General features: G+C 49.2%; 1 pseudogene; it reads left to right on the forward strand.

The window, feature by feature from the left end:
- The first annotated feature begins 1,604 nt into the window (after positions 1–1,604).
- Positions 1,605–9,058, forward strand: LOC136479070 (protein Rf1, mitochondrial-like; annotated as a pseudogene).
- Positions 9,059–11,029: the final 1,971 nt, after the last annotated feature.

An 11,029-nucleotide genomic window follows, 5' to 3' on the forward strand; every position in this document is an offset into this window, starting at 1 on the left:
TTACTGGTATCCATGCAGGTTGGTATTATAATGTACTTGCCAACATCAGATGCTCTCCAAAGGAAGGAAATTACAGAGGAGTTCTTCAATTACAGGAGCCTGGCACAAAGTCTCTGGGATGATTATTCTGCCCATGAACACTGGGCCAAAATTGAGGTACCAATTTTTACTACTAGTTTCAAGATTTATTCAGACATTGTTTGTGTTATTCCTGTTTCCTAGGCTTCACAAGTGAAAATAGCATCAGTCTGGTTAATTTCAAAAGTATGACCTCTTCACTTGCACGGATACCTGGTTGAGTTATTTATTTGCAAATAAATTTCATGGCTGGTTATTATTCTGTCTCCATTCTTCCTAGGTTCCAAAAGACAAGGACGAACTTGCTGAAGTCCAGGCCCGGCTGAGGAAGCGTTTCCCTGTGGATGCATATAACATGGCACGTATGGAGCTGGACCCTCACAAGGTTCTCTCAAATGCGAAGCTTGAGAAGCTGTTCCCAGTGTTGGAGCCGGTTCACGAAACAAGTAGCACGTGTCAAAGAGCGTAGAGCAAGGGCACATAACTTCGTTGCAGGAGGCTTAACCCATCCACATTTGTAACACTGTTCCTATCATGATTCTATGATCCTGTCAAATGAGATGGTGATTAAGATTTGTCACTCGAAATAAAGTAGAGGAAACAAATTGATGATTCAATCTGTGGCAGAAGCTAGCACTGGAAGTAAATCCTGTTCCTGACACAGTTATTCCCTGTGTGAATTTCGTCCTCTGACTGACAACACCTGAAAATGGGATGATGCAAGCGATCAACCATCAAATCAGTAATTTCTCTGTTAGTTTTGTTCTGACAGATGAGCAAATTTGCAGTAGGTGCATGGGATTGTTCAATTTATCAGTCATCACACTGCTATTTTTTCTAAGAGCCTGAAAAGGATGCAAAATCAGTTGTGTGTGGCTCTTCCAAAACAAAATCTCGCATTTAGATGTTTTTACCTTTATATTAACCGATGGGCCTGACTGTCAGGTAACTTTAACATATTCTTTCCTCTTTTAAAAAAAAATCAATGAAAGAAAAAAAGAAGAAATGACTCATATCTCTATGCAAAACAAAAATTAAGTCAAAAAAAAATTCTTGAAATCCAGTAGAATAATACGCAATGCTACACGGCACAAAAACAAAACAAAAACAAAAAAAACCCAGTCCGTCCAGCTTTCCAGTTCCAGGTCTCCAGGACAGAAAAAGCCGCCTGACCAGCAGCGCCCGCCGCCGCCGCCGCCGCCCGACGTTCCGGCTCCTGCCCTCATAGAGTCAACCACGCCAAGGCACAGCACTCGCGGCTGCACCCAGCTCGCGCGAGCTGCTCTGCTTCACCGATCCGGAGGCTGACGCGGCCATGCCGTCGCCGTGGCCGCCGCCGCCGCGGCGCCCAACGTTCCAGCACCTGCCCTCGCCGATCCAACCACTCCACGGCACAGCACTCGCGGCTACGCCCAGCTCACGCCGTCACGCAAACTGCTCGCCTACTTTGCTTCGCCGATCCGGAGGCTGACGCGGCGCCGTCCGTGCCTCTCCTCGCCGGGCCAGATTAGCCTCGCGCCGTTGGCATGTCCCGCCGCGTGAGCGCCTCCCACGACCGGTGCTTGGAGCTGGAGCGCGCCGCGATAGGCCTCGCAAGGTCGGGGAACCTCGGCCTCGATGACGCGCTCAAGCTGTTCGACGAACTACTTCTCCATGCCAGGCCTGCCTCGGTTCGTGCCTTGAACCAGTTGCTTAGCGTTGTGTCTCGCGCGAAATGCTCGTCGTCATCCAAGCTCGTTGTCTCCCACTTCAACGGAATGCTCCGTGACTGCTCCAACAAGGTGGCACCCGACCTTTGCACCTACAGCATCCTCATTGGCTGCTTCTGCCATGGGCCGTCTTGAGCATGGCTTCGCCGCCTTTGGCCTCATCCTTAAGACAGGTTGGAGGGTGAATGACAGTCATCAATCAACTGCTCAAGGGCCTCTGTGACGCCAAGAGGGTGGACGAGGCCATGGATGTATTGCTCCTACTGATGCCCAAAGTTGGATGCACACCCAGTGTAGTTTCATATAGCGTAGTTCTCAAAGGTTTATGCGATGGAAAGAGAGCTGAGGAGGCACTTGAGCTGCTCCACATGATGGCTGATGGTTAAGGTAGTAGCTGCCCTCCAGATGTGGTGTCATACACCACCGTCATCAACGGTTTCTTTAGTGAGGGTCAGGTGGATAAAGCTTACAGCCTGTTCCTTGAAATGGGTGTTTCACCAAATGTTGTGACATACAACACAATAATTGATGGCCTGTGCAAAGCTCAAGCGGTTGACACCGCCGAGGGTGGCTTTCAGCACATGATTGATAAAGGTGTTAAGCCAGACAATGTGACATACAATACAATCATTGATGGCCTGTGCAAAGCTCAAGCGGTTGACAGGGCCGAGGGTGTCTTTCAGCAGATGACTGATAAAGGTATTAAGCCAGACCATGTGACATACAATACAATCATTGATGGCTTATGCAAAGCTCAATCGGTTGATAGGGCCGAGGGTGTCTTTCAGCAGATGATGGATAAAGGTGTTAAACCAAACAATGGGACATATAATTGTCTCATCCATGGATACTTCTCAACAGGACAGTGGGAAGAGGTGGTTCGAAGGTTTAAACAGATGCCCGCACGTGGTCTTGAGCCAGATGTTTTTACTTATGGTTTGCTTCTGGACTATCTATGCAAGAAAGGAAATTGCAGTGAAGCTCAATTTTTTTTTGATTCTATGATTAGGAAGGGCATAAAACCTAATGTAACTATCTATGCCATTATGCTTCATGGATATGGTAACAAAGGAGCTCTTTCTTAAATGCATGATCTCCTGAGTTTGATGGTAGCAAATGGTATTTCACCTGATCATTACATCTTCAACACTGTGATCTGTGCATATGCTAAAAGGGCAATGATACATGAGCCGATGCATATATTTATCAAAATGAAGCAGCAAGGTTTGAGTCCAGATGTCGTCAATTATGGAGCATTAATAGATGCACTTTGCAAGTTGGGAAGAGTGGATGATGTTGTGCTCCAATTCAATCAGATGATCAATGAAGGAGTGACTACTGGCAAGGTTATTTTTAGCTCCCTTGTGTTTATGGACTCTGCTCTGTTGACAAATGGGAGAAGGTTGAGGAATTATTTTTTGAAATGTTGAATCAAGGGATTTGCCCTGACATCGTATTCTTCAACACAATATTGTGTAACTTATGTAGAGAAGGGCGGGTTATGGAAGCCCAAAGGCTCATTGACTCGATGGTATGCATGGGTGTGAAGCCTGATGTTATCTCATACACGACATTAATAGATGGCCATTGCTTAGCTGGTAGAATGGATGAAGCGGCAAAGTTACTTGACGGTATGGTCTCAGTTGGCTTGAAACCTAACATTGTTTCCTATACATTGCTTCATGACTACTGTAAAGCTGACAGGATAGACAATGCATATTGTCTTTTTCGAGAAATGTTGAGGAAGGGAGTTATTCCTGGAGTTGTGACTTACAATACTATACTGCATGGTTTATTTTGGACTAGGAGATTTTCTAAAGCAAAGGAACTCTACCTCAATATTATTAAAAGTGGAAAACAATGGTCCATTAGCACATACAACATAATTCTAAATGGACTCTCCAAAAACAATTGTTTTGATGAAGCATTCAAAATGTTTCAAAGCCTCTGGTCTAAGGATCTTCAACTTGACAATATTACTTTCAACATCATGATTGATGCTTTGTTTAAAGGTGGCAGAAAGGAAGATGCTACGGATTTGTTCACTGCTATCCCTACTAATGGTTTGGTTCCAAGTGTTGTGACCTACCGCTTAATGACAGAAAATCTCATAAAAGAAGGGTTGCTAGATGAGTTTGATGGTCTATTTTCAGCGATGCAAAAGAGTGGCTGTGCTCCAAACTCACATATGCTAAATGCTATAGTAAGGAGGCTGTTGCATAGAGATGACATTAGTAGGGCTAGGGCTTACCTCTCCAAACTCGATGAGAAGAACTGTTAGAGTGGGAAGATCAGATTGGGGGCAAAGGCCACACAAGGCAACAGCCAGGGGCGCCATTATATATAAGCCAATGGGCTGAATTACAGGAGGTGATAGACACCAATAATAGGTAACTATACAAGCCTACCATACATGTGTAACAATATTCCAACAGCCCCCCGCAGTATCAACCGGGAGAGGATCGGACGTTGAGGCTGGATCGGAAGGACTGGAAGACAGCAGTAGGCAGTCCTTTTGTGAAGATGTCCGCATATTGAAGTGTTGTTGGAACATGTAGAACATGAACTTCCCCGAGAGCAACACGATCACGCACAAAGTGCAAATCAATTTCCACGTGCTTGGTGCGCTGATGTTGAACCGGATTGGTGGAGAGGTATACAGCACTAATGTTGTCGCAGTAAACCACCGTAGCCTTAGACAACGGGCGATGAAGTTCAGCAAGAAGTTGGCGGAGCCAACATGCTTCGGCCACAGCATTAGCAACGCCGCGATATTCAGCTTCAGCGCTCGAACGAGAGACTGTCTGTTGCCATTTGGAAGACCAGGACACCAGATTATCGCCAATAAAGGCACAGAAGCCGGAGGTAGAGCGCCTAGTATCGGGGCAGCCCGCCCAGTCCGCATCGGAGTAAATGAGCAGATCATGAGAGGAGCTGCGAGTGATCTGAAGACCATACTTGATAGTGCCTTTGATGTAGCGAAGAATGCGCTTCAGAAGAGAGAAGTGTTCCTCCCTCGGATCATGCATATGCAGGCAGATCTGTTGGACGGCGTGAGCGATGTCAGGCCATGTAAGAGTAAGGTACTGAAGACCACCAGCTAGACTGCGATAGAGGGAGGCGTCGGCGACTGGAGGACCCGCCTCTGTAGGTAGCTTGGGGCTCACTTCAATGGGAGTGGCACAGGGGTTGCAGTGCTGCATCTTGGCACGGGTAAGAAGCTCCAAGGCATACTTATCTTGAGTCAACAGCAAACCAGAGGTATTCCGGGATGCAGTGACGCCAAGGAAATATTGAAGTTCACCAAGATCGGACATAGCAAATTCCTGTTGAAGGGAGGCAATGATCTGCTAAAGCAGGGCTGAGGAGGAGGCCGTCAGAATGATGTCGTCCACATACAGTAGCAAGTACGCAATGTCATTGCCAGTCTTGCGGATGAACAAGGAGGTGTCACATCTGGAACTGCAAAATCCAGTAGAGAGGATGAAAGACTAGAAGCGAGTATACCAAGCGCGTGGGGCTTGTTTAAGTCCATACAGTGACTTGTTCAACTTGCAAACATGTTGTGGAAAGGTTGGATCAATGAACCCGGATGGCTGCTGAGAGTAAACTGTCTCTTCCAGAGTACCATTTAAGAAGGCATTCTTCACATCCAGTTGATGAATAGACCAGTTGCTGCTGATTGCCAGAGAAAGAACAGTGCGAATCATAGCAGGTTTCACCACCGGACTAAAAGTGTCCTCAAGACTACAGCACCAGGCCGCCTATAACAGCTGTCTATACTCGCCGTCCACGTCCTGTGGAACTATCCATCGAACAGCGCGATCCCGCGCCGACACCACCTGCTCCTCAACAGAACTCTCGTGCATCTGCTCCTACGCCGATTCCAGTCTCTCAGTGGTCTTCAGAAGCTCAGAAAGTACCCATTCCACCTATCTCCAATGACCATCCAATGGTTACTCGGGCCAAGAGTGGGTTCCGCACTCCAGCCACTTTTCAGGTTGCCGGACCATCGCCCATTCCAACATCCTACAAGCAAGCTCTTGCTGATTCTAATTAGAAGAATGCAATGGTTGAAGAGTTCAATGCTCTCACGGCTAACAGGACTTGGGATCTAGTGCCTGCCCCACCCAATGCCAACATTGTTACTGGGAAGGTGCCCGCACCAGCAGCGCCGTGCGTGGAGGGGCCGCACGTGGCGTGCGACGTTGACGTTGAACCGGGCGCGCCATGCATCGGGGCTGGCCTGGTCAGCGACGCCGGCACTCTTGCAGCAGCTTGCGACGAGGATGGCGCCGGTTCGGTCACGTCAGGCGACGGGGTAGGCCCGTGCGCCATGGATCCAGGTGTGCTAGGCGGTCCTCCTGCCGGCAGTGAGCCGAGCACGCCGGGCAGAGGTGCAGGAGCACCAGGGAGCACCGTATCATCATCTGCAAAGTCATCCAAAAACGAATACGAAGAGGCAAGGGTGCTAGTACGAGCGGCATAAGGAAATGTGAGCTCGTCGAACACGACATGCCGGGATGTGATAATTTTGTTAGACTTGAGATCAAGACAACGGTAGCCCTTGTGATCGGAGGGGTAGCCGAGAAAGATGCACTCGGTGGATCGTGGTGCAAGTTTGTGAGGAGTGGTAGCCGATAGGTTGGGATAGCAGCGACATCCAAAAGCCCGGAGGTGGGAATAGGACGGCTTGGAGTCGAACAAAGCCTGGTGTGGAGTGAGATTTTTGAGGACCTTTGTGGGGTGGAGGTTAAAGAGGTGGGTGGCTATATGTAAGGCATCGGCCCAGAAGGCGGGAGGAAGACCGGCTTGAATCAACAATGTTCAAAGAATATTGTTGATTGAGCGGATGACACGCTCAGCTTTTCCATTTTGTGGTGAAGTGTGCGGGCAAGAGAGTCGGAACCGAATTCCCTGGGAAAGAAAAAATGAGCGAGCAGCGTGGTTATCAAATTCACGACCATTATCACATTGGACAAAACTGATACGACACTGAAAATGTGTTAACACGTAGGTGTGAAAATCACGAATAGTGGAAAAAGTGTCAGATTTCAGTTTCAAGGGAAATGTCCAGAGATAATGAGTGAAATCATCTAAACACGCCAAATAATATTTATTGCCAGACACACTGGGAACCGGAGAAGTCCACAAATCACAATGAATAATCTCAAAAGGGTGCTGAGTGCGCGTTAAAGATGTAGAAAACGGCAAACGAAAATGTTTTCCTAACTGACACTCATGACAAGGAGTGGCAGGTGTTTTATTTGGGGCGACAAAGATGGCGTTGGCTGACTTCAATTGAGAGAGAACGTTGGCGCTGGGATGGCCGAGGCGACGATGCCAAATGTCTTCTGCAAGAGCCAGCAACACTGCGCGAGTGGAGGTGGGTGGCGTGAAGAAAGGGTACAAATTGCCAGAGCTATTGCACCGATAGAGAAGCGCCTTAGTTTTGAGATCCTTCACAGACAACCCAAACGGGTCAAATTCCACAGACACAAGGTTGTCAATGGTAAACTTGCGCACGGAAATAAGATTTGTGACTAATTGAGGAGAAACTAAAACGTTGGATAAAGAAAATTGCCGGGTAGGAGAGGGAAAAGCAACACTGCCACGAGCGGTGATGGGAATGGAAGAGCCATTACCGACAAGAATATTTGTGGGTGTGTGGGAAGGAGAAGTGGAGGAGAGAATACCCTGATCGTTGGAGAGATGGGAGGACGCGCCGGAATCCATTAACCAGTCGGGTTGCTGCAGGGTCATGGAGTTCAGCGTGTTGATCAAGGCAGTGGGATCCCAGGTGTTCATGGCGGATGTCGTTGCAGCTGCTGCAGGCACGCCGGCAATTGGGAATCCGGGAGGGGCGCCAGCGAACATGGCCTGATGCGGAACGCCGGGACATGGACCAAGCACGCCCTAGGTAGGCTGCATTGGCCACATCTGGAAGGTGCTGGTGTAGGGGTTCAGGAATGGACGGAAACCGCCGAAACCGCCGGACGCGCCAGACCGGCCGGAGGATGGCGCACTGGTGCGATTTTTGTTCTTGTACCTGTTCTTGTTGTTGTTCCATGGCGCAGAAGAGAACTGCTGGAGCGCCGAAGGGGAAGCGGGCGGCTGGGGCGCCGGCGGTTGAGGCGCCATCACCAGCGCCGTTTGTTCACCAGGCTGCGGGGTCTTGAGATCCGCCTCCTCAAGTTCCAGCATGGAGCACGCAGTGCTGAACGTCGGCAGGGGATCCCGGGATTTGATGAGGGTCCCCATGTGACGAAGAGTCGGACTTAGGCCTCGAATGAGCGTGAGGACCAGAGTCGGCTCGTTGACGGGAAATCCGAGATCGGCGTGCCCGTCGGTGTATGACTTGAGGCGCTCGCTGTAGTCGGAGAAGGAGAGGTTGCCTTGCGCGAGATTGCGGAAGTCCGCTTCCAACGCAAGGGCCCGCGATGACTTGTTGTTGTGGAACTGCGCCTCGATCGCCAGCCAGATGGTGCGGGCGTTTGCGCCGAGCGTCATCACCTTGTTCATCAGCTTCGGAGAGATGGACGAGTAGAGGAGGGATCGGACAGAGAAATCCGTCGTCGTCCACACCGGCGTGACCGGGTCAGGCACCGGCGTACCATCGATGTGGTGACCAGCGCCGAACTTGCCGAGGAGGGTGGTGAAAAGCTCACGCCAGGCACGATAATTGGGCGGGTGAAGTTCCAGGGTGATGGGGAGGTGAGTTTTGATATTGATGGTGGCGAGAGAGGCAGCAGGATTTGAAGGGGCGGTGGCAGGAAGGACTGCGGTGAGGGCTGCAACAAGAGCTGCGGTGGGATCGGGCACGATCTCGTCGGCCATGGCAAAAGAGAGGAGGGCGGGCCACCGGGTGGGTGGACGCGGCGTGAGGGGAACACGCGCGGAGAAGGGTGGCGGCGCGAGGAAGAAGAGTTGCGGCCTGGGCGCGCGATCAGCGGAAGCAGAGGATCGGGTATGCGGCTGATACCATGTTAGAGTGGGAAGATCAGATTGGGGGCAAAGGCCACACAGGGCAACAACCAGGGGTGCCATTATATATAAGCCAATGGGCTGAATTACAGGAGGTGATAGACACCAATAATAGGTAACTATACAAGCCTACCATACATGTGTAACAATATTCCAACAAGAACTTCTCACTTGAGGCTTCCACTACTTCCATGCTTATATCACTTTTCTCGAGGAAGGAATATCAGCGCCATGCAAAATTCCTGCCTAAAAAGTATCGTTTTGTCAATGAAGCCAATGAGTGTTGAAAAAAAGGAGTTCAGTTTTTTGGCCATGCTCTGTGGTGTGCTTTGAATGATGAAATTCTTTAGAGAAATATATGTACACTTGTTATGGTTTGGTACCCCAAAATTTCAATGCTCCTGGTGGCCTGGTGTTCTGTATGCAAATACATCTTTACTTTCTATTCTCTTACCAAAGAATTGCTAAATGTTGTCTTTCTTACAAATTGAATTGACATTAAACAATAATTGTATTCTTGAAACTGTTGTATTCATTTAGGTTTTGGTTTGTCCCTACACCATTTTTGTCTGAGTCTGTCCACTCCTTCCTTTGATTTTCTTCCATATATTTTTTTGAAATAAAATTTTCTTCCATATATTTAACCTCATGTGGGAATTATGGGTGATGCCTATTGGAAGAGGGTATTTGTCTCATGAGTGATACAAGTGTTGGCAATGGAGGAGGTAAGATGCACGCGCACACACACCAGGAGGTTGGTATTATAATGTACTTGCTGGCATCAGATGCTCTCCAAAGGAAGGAAATTACAGAAGAGTTCTTCCGTTACAGGAGCCTGACACAAGCAAATCTCTGGGATGATTATTCTACATATGAACACTGGGCCCAAATTGAGGTACCAATTTCTACTGCTAGTTTCAAGATTTTTTTCCAGACATTATTTATGTTCTTTCCTAGACTTCTTTGAACACATGAATGAAAATAGCATCAGTCTGATTAATTTCAAAAGTATGATCTCTTAACTTGCATGGATACCTGGCTGAGCTCTTTATTTGCATAAAATTCCATGCCTGGTGATTATTCTGTCTCCATTGTGTTAGATATATATGGTGTATAGCATATTTTCCTCTTTGTATAAGGGCTTAGATGCATATATGCCCAACTCATGTACATGTTTGGGTCATTGCCCCCAGGAATAGAGTGAGCTTCATTCCTTCTAACATGGTATCAGAGCCTAGGATCTAGGGATTACCTCGCTCTCCCGCGCGCTCTTCCCGTTGCGCTTGCCTGGAGCTCCGCCGCCCGTCGGCTCTCTCCCTCACGTGCTCTCGGCTCTCTCCCTCGCGTGCTCTTCCCGTTGCACGCTCCATAGCTGGGCGTGGCCCCGCCGTCGTGCGCTCTCCGCGGCCAGGCGCGGTCCCACCATCGCGCGCCCTCTGCGGTCGGCGCGGCCCCGTCATCACGCGTCCTTCGTGGCCCCATCGCTAGGCGCCCCGCCACCGCTCGCCCTTCCTCCGCTGCTCTGCTGGGCGCGGCTCTGCTCTGCGGCCGTCTGTTCGAGTGCACCACGCGCCCTTCCTCCGCTGCTCTGTAGGGCGCGGCTCTACTCTGCGGCCGTCCGTTCGAGTGCTCTGTTTTTTTGCTTTGCTGCTTGCTCTATTTTAGATTAGGTTAAAAAAAGAGTCAGATCCCGCTTTGCTGCTGCTGGTTTTTCTGCTTTTCTGGAGAAAGAAAGATGGCATCTCCTCCTGTTCCTCCCTCTGGAGGCGCTCAAATCCCACGTTGTCCAGTGATTTTTGATGGCACCAATTATCATGACTGGGTTCCACATATGCGGTGGCATATGCGTGGTCTCCGACTCTGGGAGTTTCTTAGTGGTGAGCTACCTTGTCCAGCATTGCCTGATCATCTAGTGCAGCCGGTGATTCCTCCAGAAAATTCTGAAGAGGAACAAAAGAAGTTGCACGAAGCTTATGATGATGATATGGCCTCTTACATGTCTCATTTTCGGGCTTATCGGACTTGGTTGGATGAAGATGCTCGTGCTGGGGCTGTTCTTGTTGCTAGTATGGAAAAGCATCTGGCAGGAGAGGTTATTCGGCTTGATCATGCTGCTCAGATGTGGGCTGTTCTTCGTCAGCGTTATGAGCCCTCTGGTCAGTTTACTTATATTGCCGCCCTACATCAAGAACAACTGTTGCAGCAGGGTGACAGTTCAGTTGAGGATTTCTTTCGACAGCTATCTGCAATATGGCATG

Source organism: Miscanthus floridulus, chromosome 9 (genome assembly GCF_019320115.1).
Source record: "Miscanthus floridulus cultivar M001 chromosome 9, ASM1932011v1, whole genome shotgun sequence".
In the NCBI taxonomy this organism is placed as follows: domain Eukaryota; kingdom Viridiplantae; phylum Streptophyta; class Magnoliopsida; order Poales; family Poaceae; genus Miscanthus; species Miscanthus floridulus.